At 56.5% G+C, this 16,430-nt stretch overlaps 1 protein-coding gene across 5 annotated transcripts in view; it reads left to right on the top strand.

Annotated features, from left to right (window-relative positions):
* The first annotated feature begins 632 nt into the window (after positions 1-632).
* The window catches only part of KDM4B (lysine demethylase 4B), a 181,064-nt gene continuing 165,266 nt past the window's right edge, over positions 633-16,430 (top strand). For 3 of the 5 annotated variants that reach the window (XM_017528393.2, XM_037738423.1, XM_017528392.2), the window contains exon 1: positions 634-751. The gene's annotated coding sequence lies outside the window, so the exon portion shown is untranslated. Of the gene's footprint in view, positions 752-16,430 lie in introns of all 5 variants that reach the window. The other 2 variants (XM_037738421.1, XM_037738422.1) reach the window with 2 other exon arrangements.

The raw sequence follows: 16,430 nt of genomic DNA, 5'->3' as shown, positions 1-16,430 counted from the left end.
TGGGTTCTCCTCCTCTGCAAAACAGATTGCTACGTCTCCTTGCTTGGCAGTTTGCAAATTGGGGAACGTTACGCCCACATTCCGGCCACGGGTCTCGAACTTCCAGCCCCCACGTCACCGGCCGGTGCTGAAGCTGTGCTGGGTCTCACGTACTCAGCTGCCGCCTGATAACCAGGGCGGGGCCCGGAGCTGGGGGCAGTGATTGGCACCGGCCCCAGCCTGTCCGCGCCTTGGGCTGACCCCGCAAGCCAATACTTGCTCCTCTCTGTGCAGTCGTTGGGCGGGCCCCGAGGGTCCCTTGTCAATCCGAGGCCCAGCCGCCGTCGGGTTGGTCGCGGGCGACTTGGCTGGCGTGCGCTGCCTCCAATGAGAACGGAGCCGGTCAGCGGGCACGTGGGTGGGCGCCGGCGTGTCCAAGCCGGTCTGCCAATGAAGAGGCGAGGCCGGCGTTTGCTCCCGCCCAATCGCGGAGCGCGGAGGGCGGGCCGTACGGTGTTGATGGGCCCGGCTGAGGGGAGGGGCGGCGCTGTCAGCGCTGGCCAATGGGCGTGCGGGCGTGGGTCCGGCAGCCAATGGCAGCCGGGGCGGAGCTGGCGCGCGGCCTTATAAGCCCCCCCCTCGGGGCGCTCGCGGAGGGCTCGGCCGCCAGCAACCGAGCGGGGCCCGGCCCGAGCGGGGCCTGGGGGTGCGACGCCGAGGGCGGGGGAGCGCGCGCCGCTGCACCCGGACCGGGCCGCGCGCGCCGCCTCAGGTGAGCCCGCGGGGAGGCCGCCCGGCCGCGTCCGAGCGCGGACCCCGCCGCCATGGCCGCCCCCGCGTCGTGGCGCGGGGCTGCGGGCGCGCCCGGGACTCGAGGCCCAGGCCTCGGGCGCGGCCTGTTCGGGCCGGGCCTCGCGCTTTGTCCGGGCCGGCGGGGCGGTTGGGGGCGTTAACCGCCCGGGCCGGGGGCGCCCGCGGGCTTTCGGGCGGGGGCGGCGGGGCCGGACAATGGCGGGGCGCGCCCAGGGGCGGGAGCTGGGGGCCCCTTCCCGGGCCGGGGGCGCGCGGGGGGCTGGGCACAGACGGCCCCGCCGCCCCGCACAAAAGATGACAGCGTGGGTGGCCCCGGCCGGGCCCTTTTATCACCCAGAACAACCCTCAGCCTATTATTATTATTTTTTTAAAGAAAGCAAGAAAAAGAAAAAAAAATACACCAGCCCCTGGGTCACCCCCGCCTGCGTTTCTGGCCCTTGGGGCACCAGAGGGGCTAAGTGGAAGCTCCCCAGCCGGACGCCCAGGGGTGCCCCCTAAATGCCTATCATTCCTCCTGCACTGCCCCCACCCCCGATCAACCTGCTGGTGGATTGGTGGATTGGTGGCTTCCAAACTTGCCCCCCTCAGCGTCCCCGAAACCTCCCATCCCCATAAGCATATGCAATCTGGATTTTAGAAAAAAGAATCATCTTGCTATGCGGTGGCAGCCTCCACGAGTCTCCCCGTCCCTCCCCGTTCCAGCCTGATCGCCATCTCGAACGAAGCCCCCTGCTCTATAGAAATGAATTGAGGAGTTGCTTCCGCGGAGACCCCTTTCATGCGTCCCCCGTGGACGTCCCTTTGGGAGCTGGGGACGGGCTCGCTCTGAAATCTGCTTGACCTGGGGTTTGCCAGGGCCCGGGGTCTCCGCTCAGTGGTGGCCATGACATCAGGCAGGACGGGGTTTCTGTCCACCTAGGGACGGTGGAAGGTTTTAAGGGGCCTGTTCCCCCCCCACCCCGGGGCCCGTGGAGGCACGGACTGCTTTTGGGTGTATCCTATGTGTTTGCTTGGGGGAGGATGCTTTTGTTTTAATAATCCGCCAGCACCTTGTGGGGAAGTGTTTCCTGAGTTGTGAAACTAGTGAGAAGGTGGTTCAGCTCCGTGGAGCCCAGTGATCCTGTCATATGTGAAGAGCATCTTTTTCCATGTGTTTCTGGCGGGGGGGCATGTATTACAGCAAGTTGATTTGGGTCCCACCAGGGGCCCGTACTGTCTTGGGGTCTCTGGATACTGGGCTGAATTTAAGGGATAGGTGCCCTGCCCCACCCTCTGCCTCAATGGCCATTTATCGGAATGCTCCCTGGCTGGAGAATGCTCCTGAAATCAGCCCCAGTCCTAAAGTGGGCTCATTAGACGACTCCTATGGGCTTTTATCACAGCCGAGCAAGAGCTAATGACTCCCCTAATTCCCCGATAATAGCTTCCTTATGAGCCACCAGGAGAGTTTGTCAACACACGGGGTCAGCCTTCTCCTGCAGCCCCTGCTGAAGCAGTGGGCAGCCTCTCTCCTCTTTGCATTTTATTTTTTGAAACCCTGAAGGTCGGAGCGTGAAGCGGTGGTAGAGTCAACTTCTGATTATCTGAGCTGAGGATTTCTGGGACTTGCCAGCCCCATCTCGGTCTCTGTGTGTCTGATTGGACACCTGGCAGGTCTGGGCGCTCCCCCTCCTTGAGCCAGGGACACCAGGACGGGTCAGACTGTCCTGGCCTGGAGGAGATCGCCGCTGGGGAAGAAAAGGGGGCTATAGAGATTCTGCTGCGCAGATGGATGTTGGTGTACAGGCTGTCCTGTGTCTGGAGCTGCGGGTGCCTGCGTGTGCACGTGTGTGTGTGTGTGTGTGTGTATGTGGTTGCTGAGACTTGAAATATGCATGTCTCGGTAACAATTGATTTGCTCGCATTTTCGAACCCTTTCCTCTTTGGGGAGGGGGCTGCTAAGATGACGCTAACTGCTGGTGCTTGAAGGTATAGCTGGCCAGCCACCGCACAGCTCCCTGCCCGGCTTTGTTGTGCTTTTCTGTCTCGTGGAAGAGACCCTTCCTCAGCCTCCTGCCCCGTCCTCAGTCCCTGTCCCGTCCTCCCGGTGCCCTCTGCAGTGGTCAGGGGTCGTCCTGTGTCCTTCTCTCCCACCTGACCACTCTGCCTGTACTTTAATTCCTAATTTCTGTGTCTCCTCTGCTGGTTTCCTGCCCCTGTTTATCCTGTGCCCCACCCACTCCCCCATGAGCTGGGGAGGAACCTCAGTCCCAGGGAGCCCCTCTGTCTGGGTTCCGTCTGACCCCTGTGGGGATGGGCGCTGGGGTCATACACTCACCTGGCCTCGGGCTGTTGCCTTTCAAGTGCTGAGTGCCTTGGAGGGACAAGTTGGGAGGAGTCCCCGGCTCCTGTGGGTTTAGAGTATAGTGGGGGAGAGGGCAAGCTGGCTGCCCAGGGTCTGGTCACAGATGGAATGGTGGGAGGCTGTCTGCTGCCCTCAGGCTCAGCTCAGGGAGCGGCAGGACGAGGCACGACTGATGGGGGCTGAGATGCCTGAGGTGCCATCGAGGAGCACTTGTAGGTGGCTTTCTTGCCTGGATCAGGGAGCAGAGTTGGAGGGTCAGAGCTGGGTGACCTTGGGCCAGTCACTTGCTTGGGAACAAAGGAGGTCAGGGAGCACTAAATCTTTCCAAGCCCGCTGGTCCAGAAGGGGTCCAAGAGCTGATGAACGAGGTGGGGGCTGGTGGGGCAAATCTGCAACCCGCGCTGGTCACTGCCGTGACACATCCCCCATCCTCGCCCACAGCCTTGGCCTGGGCTCCTGGCTCAGCTCCAGGGACCTGCCATGAGGCAGCTCAGTGGGGCCTGCAGATGCTGTAGCCTTCCCCCCTCCTGCCCCAGGGGACTCTGCTCCTGGCTTAGGATGCTGGACAGGGGAGCAGGGGCCTGGCCTGGGCTCCATTCTCATCCAGTGGTCTTGGACATCTCTAGGTCTCTGCCCTCCATCCCACACCTCGCACAGGCTTCAGAGGTGGAGAGACCTAGATTCAGATCCCTCCTCTGAGGTGCTCACTTCCCCTCTCTGGGCCTTGCTTTCTTCATCTGTAAAATGGGTGTAATGGGAAAACCTCCCTCCTGGGTGAGGATCAAAGGGGGTAAAAGGCACTGAAGCTTCACGGGGTACCAGGAGCTCTGAGCTCTGAGTGGTTCATTACACCGCAGGGCCCTGCTGTCCTGTCAGGGTCTCCCCACCTCTGCCCTCTCCACGTTCTGGGCTGGGACATTCCATGGTGGGGCTGTCCTGGGTGCTGTAGGGTGGGCGTGAGCAACATCCCGAGTCTCCACCTAGCAGAGGCTAGTAGCACCCTGTCCCCTAAGCTGTAGCAACCAAAAATGCCCCTTGGGAAGCATTGTTGCCTCCCCAGTGAGAACATCGGACTTGGCCGTGAGCCCTGCAGCAGCTCGTATTGTACTGTGACCTTGATGTGCCTCAGTTCCCTTTGCCTCCTCCTGCCTCACCCTTCAACAGTGAGTGGCTCCTATTTGCAATTTGTCCTGGCCACACTCCTTGCCTGTCTGTTCAGATTCTCTGTGACTGTCCCTCTGCCCTGCCAGGGTAGCAGCTTCCAGCTGAGAGGAGAGGAGCCCCCCACAGAACCCCCCAGCTCCCCTGCACTGAGGAGCAGTCCAGCACCTATGGGGTCTTCCTGGCTGCTCTCTGGCCTCTGGGCTCTGGCAGGTCCCTGCCCAGGGTTGCTTGGCTGCCCCTAGAGGTGGCGCTTCCACACCTCCCGTCACCAGAGTCCTGACCTGTCAGTTTGCTAGACAGTTTTCTTGCAGTCCATTGTAGAATGACTCACCTCTTTGATCTTGGCCTCTTCCTGAACAGTAATGTCCCCAAAGCCATGGGACATTAATGTGCTAGTTGCACATACTTTTTTTTTGAAACCGGGTCTCTCTCTGTCGCCCAGGTTGGAGTACAGTGGCAAGATCTTGACTCACTGCGACCTTTGCCTCCTGAGTTCAAGCGATTCTCCAGCCTCAACCTCCCGAGTAGCTGGGATTACAGGCGCCCACCACCATGTTCAGCTAATTTTTGTATTTTTAGTAGAGATGGGGCTTCACCATTTGGCCAGGCTGGTCTTGAACTCCTGACCTTAAGTGATCTATCCACCTCAGCCTCCCAAAGTGCTGGGATCACAGGGGTGAGCCACCGCGCCCGGCCATGCTGCACATACTTTTACTAATGCACATTCAAATGAGCTTAACCATTATATTAAAAACTTGTATCTTCCCAAATACTGAGGCAGGAGTGGATTGATGAATTGATGTTTTTGGTTTTTAGACAAATTGATTTTCAAGCTCACTCCCTGTGTGACTTGGCCTGTTCTGGGATGCTGGGCTTGGTCCGTCCATTCCCTCCTGAGGAGCCTGGAAGACGGCCTTCCCTGGGGGAGCGGGGGACGTGTCAAGTCTCTACCTCCTGCTTGGTTTTGCCGTGAACCTAAAACTGCTACCTAAAACAAATTATATTCAAAAAAAGTAATAACTGGCTGGGTGTGGTGGCTGACACCTGTAATCCCAGCACTTTGAGAGGCTGAGGTGGGCAGATCACCTGAGTCAAGAGTTTGAGTCCAGCCTGGTCAACATGGTGAAACCTTGTCTCTACTGAAAATAAAAAAACATTAGCTGGGCACAGCAGTGCGCACCTTTAGTCCCAGCTACTTGGGAGGCTGAGACAGGAGAATTGTGCTGAGATTGCGCCACTGCACTTCAGCCTGGGTGACAGGGCAAGACTCCGTCTCAAAAAATATATATATAATAATTTTTTTTTTTGTTTTTTTGTTTTTTTGTTTTTTTTTGAGACGGAGTTTCGCTCTTGTTACCCAGGCTGGAGTGCAATGGCGCGATCTCGGCTCACCGCAACCTCCGTCTCCTGGGTTCAGGCAATTCTCCTGCCTCAGCCTCCTGAGTAGCTGGGACTACAGACACGCGCCACCATGCCCAGCTAATTTTTTGTATTTTTAGTAGAGACGGGGTTTCACCATGTTGACCAGGATGGTCTCGATCTCTTGACCTCGTGATCCACCCGCCTCGGCCTCCCAAAGTGCTGGGATTACAGGCTTGAGCCACCGCGCCCGGCCTATAATAATTAATAAAATAAAAATTAGGCCGGGCGCGGTGGCTCATGCCTATAATCCTAGCACTTTGGGAGGCCGAGGTGGGTGAATCACCTGAGGTCAGGAGTTCAAGACCAGCCTGGCCATCATGGTGAAACCCCATCTTTGAAGAAATAATAATAATAAATAAATAAAAATTAAAATAAAAAAAAAAGCAGCCAGGTGCAGTGGCTCATACCTCTAATTCCAGCACTTCGTGAGGCTGAGGTGGGCGGATCACTTGAGGTCAGAAGTTTGAGACCAGCCTGGCCAACATGGTGAAATCCTCTCTCTACAAAAATACAAAAATTAGCTGGGTGTGGTGGCACAGGAGACTGAGGCAGGAGAATTGCTTGAGCCCGGGAGGTGGAGGCTGCAGTGAGCCGAGATAGCGCCATTGCACTCCAGTCTGGGGGACAGAATGAGACTCTGTCTTAAACAAACAAACAAAAAAAGTTAAAGGAGTAAAAACCAAAAAAACCCAAAAGATCTTTCCCTGCTCAGAACCTTCCAGCGGCTTCCTATTGTCCTTGGGAAAAATTCCGGACACCTACGTGTGGCCCCTTTGCTCTGTCATCTGTGGCCTTGTTCTTCCTTCCCTCCCTCCCGTTCTTCCCTTCTCGCCCGCTCCTTTTCCTGCACGGCCGCCTTCCCCGCCCCGCCTTCCCTGCCCCAGGACCTGTGTACTTGCTGTGCCTGCCGCCTGGGCTCTTTCCACCCAGTGGGCTTCTTGTCACTCCAGTCACCTCCCCTCCCTGCTTCTCCTCCTCTGCTTGTTGCACGATCAGAGCTGGGTATTAATCTGTTTATGTATCTGTTTGTCTCATCCACTAGGGCAGGGGCTTTTTCTGGAAGGGCAGAGAGTAAATATTTTCTGGTTTTTTTTTTTTTTTTTTGAGACAGAGTTTTGCTCTTGTAACCCAGGCTGGAGTGCAATGGCGCGATCTCGGCTCACCGCAACCTCTGCCTCCTGGGTTTAGGCAATTCTCCTGCCTCAGCCTCCTGAGTAGCTGGGATTACAGGCACGCGCCACCATGCCCAGCTAATTTTTTGTATTTTTAGTAGAGACGGGGTTTCACCATGTTGACCAGGATGGTCTCGATCTCTTGACCTCGTGATCCACCCGCCTCAGCCTCCCAAAGTGCTGGGATTACAGGCTTGAGCCACGGCGCCCGGCCTGCCCAGCTAATTTTTTTTTTTTTTTTTTTTTTTTTGAGATGGAGTTTCACTCATGTTACCCAGGCTGGAGCACAATGGCGCGATCTCGGCTCACTGCAACCTCTGCCTCCTGGGTTTAGGCAATTCTCCTGCCTCAGCCTCCTGAGTAGCTGGGATTACAGGCACGCGCCACCATGCCCAGCTAATTTTTTGTACTTTTAGTAGAGACGGGGTTTCACCATGTTGACCAGGATGGTCTCGATCTCTTGACCTCGTGATCCACCCGCCTCAGCCTCCCAAAGTGCTGGGATTACAGGCTTGAGCCACGGCGCCCGGCCTGCCCAGCTAATTTTTTTATATTTTTAGTAGAGACGGGGTTTCACCATGTTGACCAGGATGGTCTCGATCTCTTGACCTCGTGATCCACCTGCCTTGGCCTCCCAGAGTGCTGGGATTACAGGCGTGAGCCACTGCGCCCGGCCAGTATTTTTGGCTTTGTAAGCCAGAGGTCGTCTCTGTCCTGACTACTCTGCTTTGCCTTTGTAGCAAGAAAGCTCCCGTGGGCGAGTGTGCCTGTGTTTTAATAAAACTTTATTTATGGGTACAGAAATATGAATTGCATGCAGTTTTTACATGATTAGACATTTTTCTTTTACTTTTTTCCCCCGACCATTAAAAAATGCCAAAACCATTCTCAGACTACAGGCTGTACAAAAACAGGTGGCAGGCAGGATTGAACCTGTGGGTAGTAGTTTGCAAATACCTGGCTAGGGTGTGAGGGCCACACCATGGAAAGCTATGGAAACGGCATTAGCCTCGCGACCCCCCCAGGACATAGGGCAGCTCCTGGGACGTGGTGGATATTGTTCAGTGGACATTCCTTGTGGAATGGAATTTTTTTTTTTTTTTTTTGAGACAGAGTCTTGCCCTGTCACCCACACTGGAGTGCAGTGGGGTGATCTCAGCTCACTGCAACCTCCACCTCCCGGGTTCAAGCAGTTCTCCTGCTTAAGCCTCTCGAATAACTGGGATTAGAGGCATATGCCACCATGCTTGGCTAATTTTTGTGTTTTTAGTAGAGATGGGGTTTCGCTGTGTTGGCCAGGCTGGTCTCGAACTGACCTCAAGGGATCCGCCTATCTTGGCCTCCCAAAGTGATGGGATTTCAGGTGTGAACCATCGCACTTGTCCTGAATAAGTGAATTTGTATATTTCCAACTTCAGAGCATTTAGAGTCATACTCTAGACTTTAAAAAAAAAAAAAAAAATGGGTCATGGCCAGGCGCAGTGGCTCACGCCTGTAATCCCAGCACTTTGGGAGGCCGAGGTGGGTGAATCACCTCAGGTCATGAGTGTGAGACCAGCCTGATCAACATGGAGAAACGCTGTCTCTAATGAAAATACAAAATTAACCGGGTGTGGTGGTGCATGCCTGTAATCCCAGCTACTCGGGAGGCTGAGGCAGGAGAATCACTTGAACCCGGGAGGCGGAGGTTTCGGGGAACCAAGATCGTGCCATTGCACTTGAGCCTGGGCAACAAGAGGGAAACTCCGTCTCAAAAAAAAAAAAAAAAAATGGGTCATGGGTCATTATGAGGATCATTAAAACTGCCGGAATGTAAGAAAAATGTGATGCTGATATCCACCCAGACAGCTTCAGGATAAAGGAGGAAAAAAGCCGATACCAACAGTGGAGGTCGGGGGAACACTTCACTGTTGGAGATGCTGGACTCTCTCGCCCTGGGGTTCACGTGGTCGCCTTTCTGTTACAACTCAGCAAGCGTCAGAACCGCATACTCGGCCTGAGGAGTTCAGTGTGACCTGGCAGGAACTGAGGGTTTGTTTAAAAGGAAGACAGCATTGCACAATTTCACAAAGCTTTTGTTTTGTAAGCATCTGAACCCCCTTGTTACTAGTGCTAGCGCCCCCGACGGGAGGGGCAGGGAGTCGCAGACGGTGGCTTCTGCTCTCCCCGAGCACAGAAAGACTCGTGAGCAAGGTGGCTTAGCCGGTGCACAGCTCAGCTTTGTAGAGTGAGTGGGCAGGCGCCCGCCGGTGGCCATCAGTCTGTGGCCGAGCAGGGGACCGTGCCCGGCCACACTTCCTTTGTCTTGCTCTTTGGCTGACAGGAATTTTCTGAGCCAAGTAGGTCTTTGGCATCTTAGATTTGGGCCTGTCCCAGGAACGTTCTGACTTGTCAAGAAATCGTACCGTTAATTTACGGTCATGCTTTCTTTCCTTGATTGAAATAAACAATCTGGAGAGGCTTGCTCAGAATGTCTTGGCTTTCAAAAGTTGCCTTTCTTTTTTTTTTTGTTTTTTGCTTGCCCGCTGTCTCTGCCTGCTTCTCTCTCTCTCCCACCCTTCCCCGCCTTTCTTTTCTTTCTTTCTCCACCTCAGTGATCTCAGCGAACACGAGGGGATAGATGGCAAGTGTGCCCAGCATCTCCGCCCCGCTGGCGGGCTGCGCCTCTTTGGCAGTGGCCGAGCGCGAAGTTGCTCTGTGGCTCTGGACTGGGATCCGTGTTTGTTCAGTGGGCAAAGGCTGAGAATCCCGAGGCCCACTGCCAATGCCCCCTGCACCACGGGGGCCCTCAGGTGCACAGTGACAGTCGCTTGCGCAGACCTGGCCCCGTTTGCCGGTAGGCGCGACTGCCGTTGCGTGTTTCAGACAAGCCTGTGAAATGTGAGCCAAGGGCCTGGTGGCAGGATTTCCCCTGCACAGACCTCCCTTCAGCATTCATAGCTGGATTCAGGGGATGGCACCTTCCAGGCCGTGGGTGGTGGCAATGGGCACGTTTTTGTTTTTGTGGCTGACCTGGTCTCCGGGGAGAGAACATGGAGACAGATGATTTGTATAAGATGAACCAGCCATGGATTCAGAGTCTCAGGTTGTGTGATGGGTCCCAGGGGTCCCTTCTGACCACAGAGCCAGCCTGAAACCACCCCCAGGTGCTGTGGCCTCCTCAGTCACGGCGGGATGGAAATGGGCCGGGTCCTCAGCCAGGACTCAGGACCGCAGCATGTCTGGGCAGCAACCCGGAAGCTGGCCAGCCCAGGCGCCCTGGCGACAGCCCTGGACACCCTGGCTGGGTGCCCTGAGTGAGGGGGCGGCACCCTGGGTTCCCTGCAATGCAGGCAGGACCCAAACCGGGCTGCTGGACCGGGGCGGTTGCGTCATTTTGCCATTGTCCCTCTGTCTCCTAAAATCTCATCTGTCAGACAGTCAGCTGTAGGCAGAGCAGGCCTCCCGTCTTGCAGCCGGGCTGCGTGGATCTCATTATCTTGGTCATGAGAGAGAGGAATGCCATCTCTAGCATACGCCTGCGTAAAGCCCGTGGAAATTAAACTGCTATTCACCGCTCTATTCCAACTGCTTCCCCCAGGAAGGGCAGGGACAAGGTGGAGGAGGTTGCTCTCCTGACACCCCTTAGAACATAAGGCATCTTGGCCAGGCACGGTGACTCACGCCTGTAATCCCAGCACTTTGGGAGGCTGAAGTGGGTGGAGCACTTGAGGTCAGGAGTTCAAGTCTAGCCTGGCCAACGTGGTGAAACCCCGTCTCTACTAAAAATACAAAAATTGGCTGGGTGTGGTGGTGGGTGCCTGTAATCCCAGCTACGTGGGAGGTTGAGGCAGGAGAATCGCTTGAACCCGGGAGGCGGAGGTTGTGGCGAGCCGGCAACAACCTGCAGTGGTGCACTCCGGCTTGGGCGATGGAGTGACAGAGTGAGACTCCGTCTTGGGGAAAAAAAAAAGAACGTAAAGCATCTTGTTTACTGTCTGGGCAGGAGTTGGTGGAAGCCACAGAATTTTCTTGGCCCCTTCAGCCACGGGTGTCCTGCGTACCCCAGAGGAAGCGCAGAGCCTGGTCCTGAGCTACAGCTTAGAGGGCAGCAGCGTTCATGAGAACAGCTCCTGTGTGCTGCGGTGCCTGTCGCTGGCCCGGGGAGGGAGGAGGGATGGGCTGCAGCCAGCAGGTGTGGTCAGGCCCAGGCTGGAGCGTGGTCATTGGGAGCTCGGGAGGTGTGGCTGTAGTGGCGCCACACCTTGGGTTCCTCTGAGTGGGTTTGCGTTGTCCAGCTCTGAGTGACAGTTGTCAGCTTCATGCGTGCCTTGTCAGGGGCTCAGGGTGGCCAGATGACCAGTGTCTCCTGCCCGCAGGGCCTCTTGGTGGAAGGAGATGGGGAAGAGCTGCTAAGAATGCTGGAAGCCAAGCCCAGGGGCTGGATGGCTGTAACCCAGCACGGCGGGAGGCGGAGGTGGGAGGATCGCCGGAGGCCGGAGGATCGCCGGAGGCCAGGAGCTCAAGACCAGCAAGGGCAACATGGCAAGACCCCATCTCTACAAACATTAGAAAACATGAGCCAGATGTGGCTGTATCTGTAGTCCCAGCTACTCGGAGGCTGAGGTGGGAGGACTGCTTGAGCCCAGGAGTCTGAGCCTGCAGTGGGCCATGACTGTATCACTGCTCTCCAGCCCAGGCGACAGAGCAAGACCGTGTCTCAGAAAAAAACAGAAAACCAAGCCCAGGGAAGCACAGGGCAGGGCAGTGCACAGGGGGCTTCCCAGAGGAACTGCTGTGTGCACGGAGCCTGGCCCACGGTGGAAGTGTCACAGACGACTGTGAGTTTGGGAGCAGAGGGAGCAGGGAGGGGACTTGGGGCTGTGGCCTGGGAGCCCCGAGAGCGATGGGGTCAGGGTGAAGCCCAGCTGGCATGCAGCAGGCAGCTGGGCACCCAGGTTCTGGGGTGTCCCTGGAGGCTCCCCGGAACCAGTGTAGTCCTGGGGACAGGAGGCAGCAGGCAGCGCTGTCCTCCAGGAGCTCACAGTCTAGTTGGCGAGTCTAGAAGCCATTCCCGTCACCAGGGAGAGCCTCTTCACAGTTGCCCGACCACTGGCTTTGGTGTGCCCACCAGGTTCTGAGTTTTCTAGGATAGCCTCCCTTAGAGATCAACCTGTCATTAAAAAAAATACTTTTAATGGAGATATCATTCACATACTGTAAAATTCATCCCTTTAAAGTATACAGTTCAGGCTGGGCACGATGGCTCATGCCTCCAATTCTGGCACTTTGGGAGGCTGAGGTGGGCAGATCACTTGAGGTCAGGAGTTTGAGACCAGCCGCAGCAAAATGGTGAAACCCCATCTCTAGTGAAAATACAAAAAAATTTGCCAGCGTGGTGGCGGGCATCTGTAACCCCAGCTGCTTGGGAGGGTGGGGCATGAGGCATGAGAATCGCTTGAACCCAGGGGGTGGAGGCTGCAGTGAGCCGAGATCATGGGACTGCACTCCAGCCTAGGTGACACAGTGAGACCCTATCCCTCCCCCCAAAAAAGATTATACAATTGAGTGGTTTCTAGTACATTCACACAGCTGTGCAACCATCACCACTGTCAAACTCTAGAACATTCCTGTTATTACTCAAAGACACCCTGTCCCCACCAGCGCTCACTCTCCATCCCTCCCCCATCCCCGGGCACCCACACACCCCTTTCCTGTCTCTGGGCCGACTTGTCCTGAACATTTCATAGAGATGGAGTCACATGCTGTATGGCTGTTGTGTCTGGCTTCTCTCAGTGGGGGTGGCGTTCTCAAGGTGCATCCACGCATGGCCCGTGTCAGAGCCTTGTTCCTTTTCTTTCTTTTTTTTTTTTTTTTTGAGATGGAGCCTCTGTCACCCAAGCTGGAATGCAGTGGTGCAATCTCGGCTTACCTCAACCTCCACCTCTCTGGTTCAAGCGGTTCTCCTGCCTCAGCCTCCCGAGTAGCTGGGATTAGAGGTACCCGCCACCATGCCCGGCTAATTTCTGTACTTTTAGTAGAGATGAAGTTTCACTACGTTGGTCAGGCTGGTCTCGAGCTCCTGACCTCAGGTGATCCACCCACCTCTGCCTCCCACTGTGCTGGGATTCCAGGCGGGAGCCACTGCACGCGGCCCACCTTGCCCCTTTCATTGCTGCACCCTGTTCCCCTGTGCCGAAGGGCCTTATTTTGTTTATCCGTTCATCTCAGTGTGCATTTGAATTGTTGCTCATTTTTGCAGCCCCAGCCCCTCCCTGGCCCGTTGCAGAGCTCAGGAATCCCTGTGCTGCACCATGTGGCCTGGAGCAAACACAGCATAGAAACTGTTTGTGGGGCTGTCTTAGGGGCTGGGCTGGGGTGGGGAGGGGTAGCTTGGCGGAGGCTGGGCCGTAGATGGGCTTCCAGGCGCATTGGCCTGGCTGGCCTGCAGGGGTGCGCAGGTGCCCTGTGGGGACACAGGGTCTGGGCTCCAGGTCGTTAGTGGTGAGTCTGGGTCACGGGCCTCCTCTGTGCGCTGTGCTGCGCTGCGCTGCCTCCAGTTTGAGCTGGGCCAGGTCCCACTCCGGCATGTGCCCCAGCCATTGGGGCACACGCAGCCACAAGGCTGCACAGAGCCTGGCCTGTTGTGGAAGTGTCCATGCAGCCACAGGGCTCCCGTGTCCCTGCTCCACAGAGCAGTGTGGCCCCAGCCTACCACAGCTCTGCCTCGCCCTCTGCTGTGTCCTGTAAGGTCACCCCTGGTGCGCAGGACCCCTGAGTCTACCACACGGGGCTTGATGGCTGTCCTGCCCTTCCCCATCTCGTTGTTGGTGTCACCCCATTGAGGTGGAGTCTTGGCCTGTCACGCAGGCTGGAGTGCAGTGGTGTGATCTCTGCTCACTGCAGCCTCCACCTCCCAGGTTCAAGCGATTCTCCTGCCTCATCCTCTTGAGTAGCTGGGACTACAGGTACTCGCCGCCATGCCCAGCTAATTTTTGTATTTTTAGTGGAGACAGAGTTTTACCATGTGGGCCAGGCTGGTCCTGAACTCCTGATCTAGTGATCTGCCCTCCTCTGTCTCCCAAAGTGCTGGGATTACAGGTATGAGCCACCGAATGAGGCCTAAAAGTGATGTATTTTCCAAGGCAGCGCTGTCCAGTGAGGATGCACAGCAAAGCTGGGTCTGAATTTTCTGATAGCTGAGTTAAAAGGTGAAGAGAGGGGCGGGCACAGGGATCCCAGCACTTCAGGAGGCCGAGTGGATCACCTGACGTTGAGAGTTTGAGACCAGCCCAACCAACATGGCGAAACACCGTTTCTACTAAAAATACAAAATTAGCTGGGCGTGGTGGCGGACTCCTGTAATCTCAGCTACTCAGGAGGCGGAGGCTGGAGAATTATGCCACTGCACATCAGCCTGGGCAACAAGAGCGAAACTGTCTCTCAAAAAAAGAGGTGAAGGGAGACGGGGGAAATGAATACCAATAGCATATTGTATTGAGCCCAGTATACCCCAGTGTTACCATGTCAACATGTAGTTGTGAAAGCCGCTGGTGAGGTGCTTCACACTGGTGTTTGTGGTGCTGTCTTTGACATTATTGTGTGTTTTCCCTGAGAGCTGGCCCTACACCGTTGATGATTTGGGGAGGGCCCTGGCCCCAGATGCACTGGGCGTGGTGCCAGCCTGGATGCTATAGATGGGGGGCCTGGTGCTTAGCAGACCAGGGCTCATGTCCCTTCCTGCCACCCCCCCATTCCTGCCTCCGCCTACCCCAGGCAGGAATGGCTCTGACGGTGCCTGGCTGAGGAGGTGAGGCACACCTGACATTCAGCGGCAGTGGCAGGAGGCGCTGTGGCAGGTGCAGCTGAAGGAGAGCCAGGCTGCCTGGCGGGGTCCTGGGCCTGTCCTCCCTACGAACCCTTGCCCGCAGCCTCTTGCCACTGCCAGGGAGCAGTGAACCGTGTGCTGGTCTTGGGGGCCACGGGGTCCTGGCAGCCCAGCCCTGGCAGCGCCTCGGGAATTACAGCTGATGGGGAGGCGCGGGGCTGGCGGGGCTTAGGAGGCACTTGGCCCTGAGGAAGTGTTTCCGGGAAGAGAATGGCAGGAAGTTGGAGTGCTTCTTTGGCTGTCAGAAAGCCCAGAAGAGAGACTTGTGGATCAACACAGCTCGGGAATAATATCCTAGAGCCACAGGTGGCTTCAAAGGGCTTGTGTGATCAGGGTGGGATTGCGGGAGGATTGGCAGGGGGAGGATGGGCACTGGAGGCCTGCTACCCACGCACCTGGCCCGCCGGGCGGAGATCCACCTCTCCTGGGTCTGTGTCTTTATTTCCACAGTTGGGGTAGCTCTCCGGTCCCCGCTTCAAGGCTGGGTGAGGCTAACTGAGTTCCTATGTGAAAACCCCTTGGTGGAGTAGTTCTCACCTCAGGGGCGATTCTGTCTGTTAAGGAACGCCTGGCCACAGCTGGGGATGTTTGCGATGGTCAGGATTTGGGAATGCTCCTGGCGCGGGGTGGGTGGAGGCCAAGGACGCTGCTCAGCACCCTGCAGTGCCCAGGGCGGCCTCACCCCAGGGAAGGCTCAGGCCAGCATCCGCTGAGCAGAGGGTGAGGCCCCAGCCCAGAGCGGCAGTGGCCAGGTGGGCCCCCGGAGCTAACAGTAACGATTTTTCTCTGGGCGTCTTTTCTCGACTATGAATAGATGTTGTGCTAGAAGTTTCTAAAATCTTTCTCCATTCCAAGGTAGCTTAGGATTTATGCTGCTCTTTGTATTTGTGCTGGGAAGGAGGTTAAGGAGCCGTGGAAGCGTGATCATAAAGCAACTTGAAAATAGTCGTTTTTGTGGTCTCTTTATTATAATGAGGCAGCCGGGTGGGTTGACCAGGGTTTTATGGGCCAGGAAGCAGGCGTGGGGGTTTCTGAGGGAGGCTGGACCCGAGGCAGCGTTGACCCCAAGACCAGAACTCTGCGTCTCCCCTGTTCTGGCCTGTTCCAGCCTGTTCCGTATGCCTTGTTAGGTTTTCTGCTCCGGTGAACTTGGGGTTTACTGGGGAGTGACAGATCCGGGGAACGTGTTCCTTTGCTGAACGGCGCCACTCGGGCCCTTGGGAGGACTTGGGGTGTGACTGGTTCTCGCAGACGCTCTGCTCTTGGTGAGAAGGATTTGGTTACATTCTGTGCCCCTGGGCTGTCCCCTGGCTCACGCACAGGTGTCCCTGCTGCAGCCCCCACTTCTCAGGGTACCAGATGCCACTGCCCAGGAGTTAGTAATGTACCTGGGGGTCCAGGGCCTGCTCCGTGAAACCTGAGGTCTCACTGAACTAATTAATTTGGCCTTCAGCCAAAGGGAGGGCTGCAGCCTCGGGAGCTGCTGGGCCGAAGTGGCTGCTACCCTAACAGGCTTTCTAGAGGGATGTTCATTAGAAAAATCATTTATTTTAGGCCGGGCGCGGTGGCTCAAGCCTGTAATCCCAGCACTTTGGGAGGCCAAGGCGGGTGGATCACGAGGTCAAGAGATCGAGACCATCCTGGTCAACATGGTGAAGCCCCGTCTCTA

Source organism: Cebus imitator, unplaced genomic scaffold, assembly GCF_001604975.1.
Source record: "Cebus imitator isolate Cc_AM_T3 unplaced genomic scaffold, Cebus_imitator-1.0 Scaffold53, whole genome shotgun sequence".
NCBI lineage: Eukaryota > Metazoa > Chordata > Mammalia > Primates > Cebidae > Cebus > Cebus imitator.
This window is presented reverse-complemented; position numbering and strand designations above follow the sequence as displayed.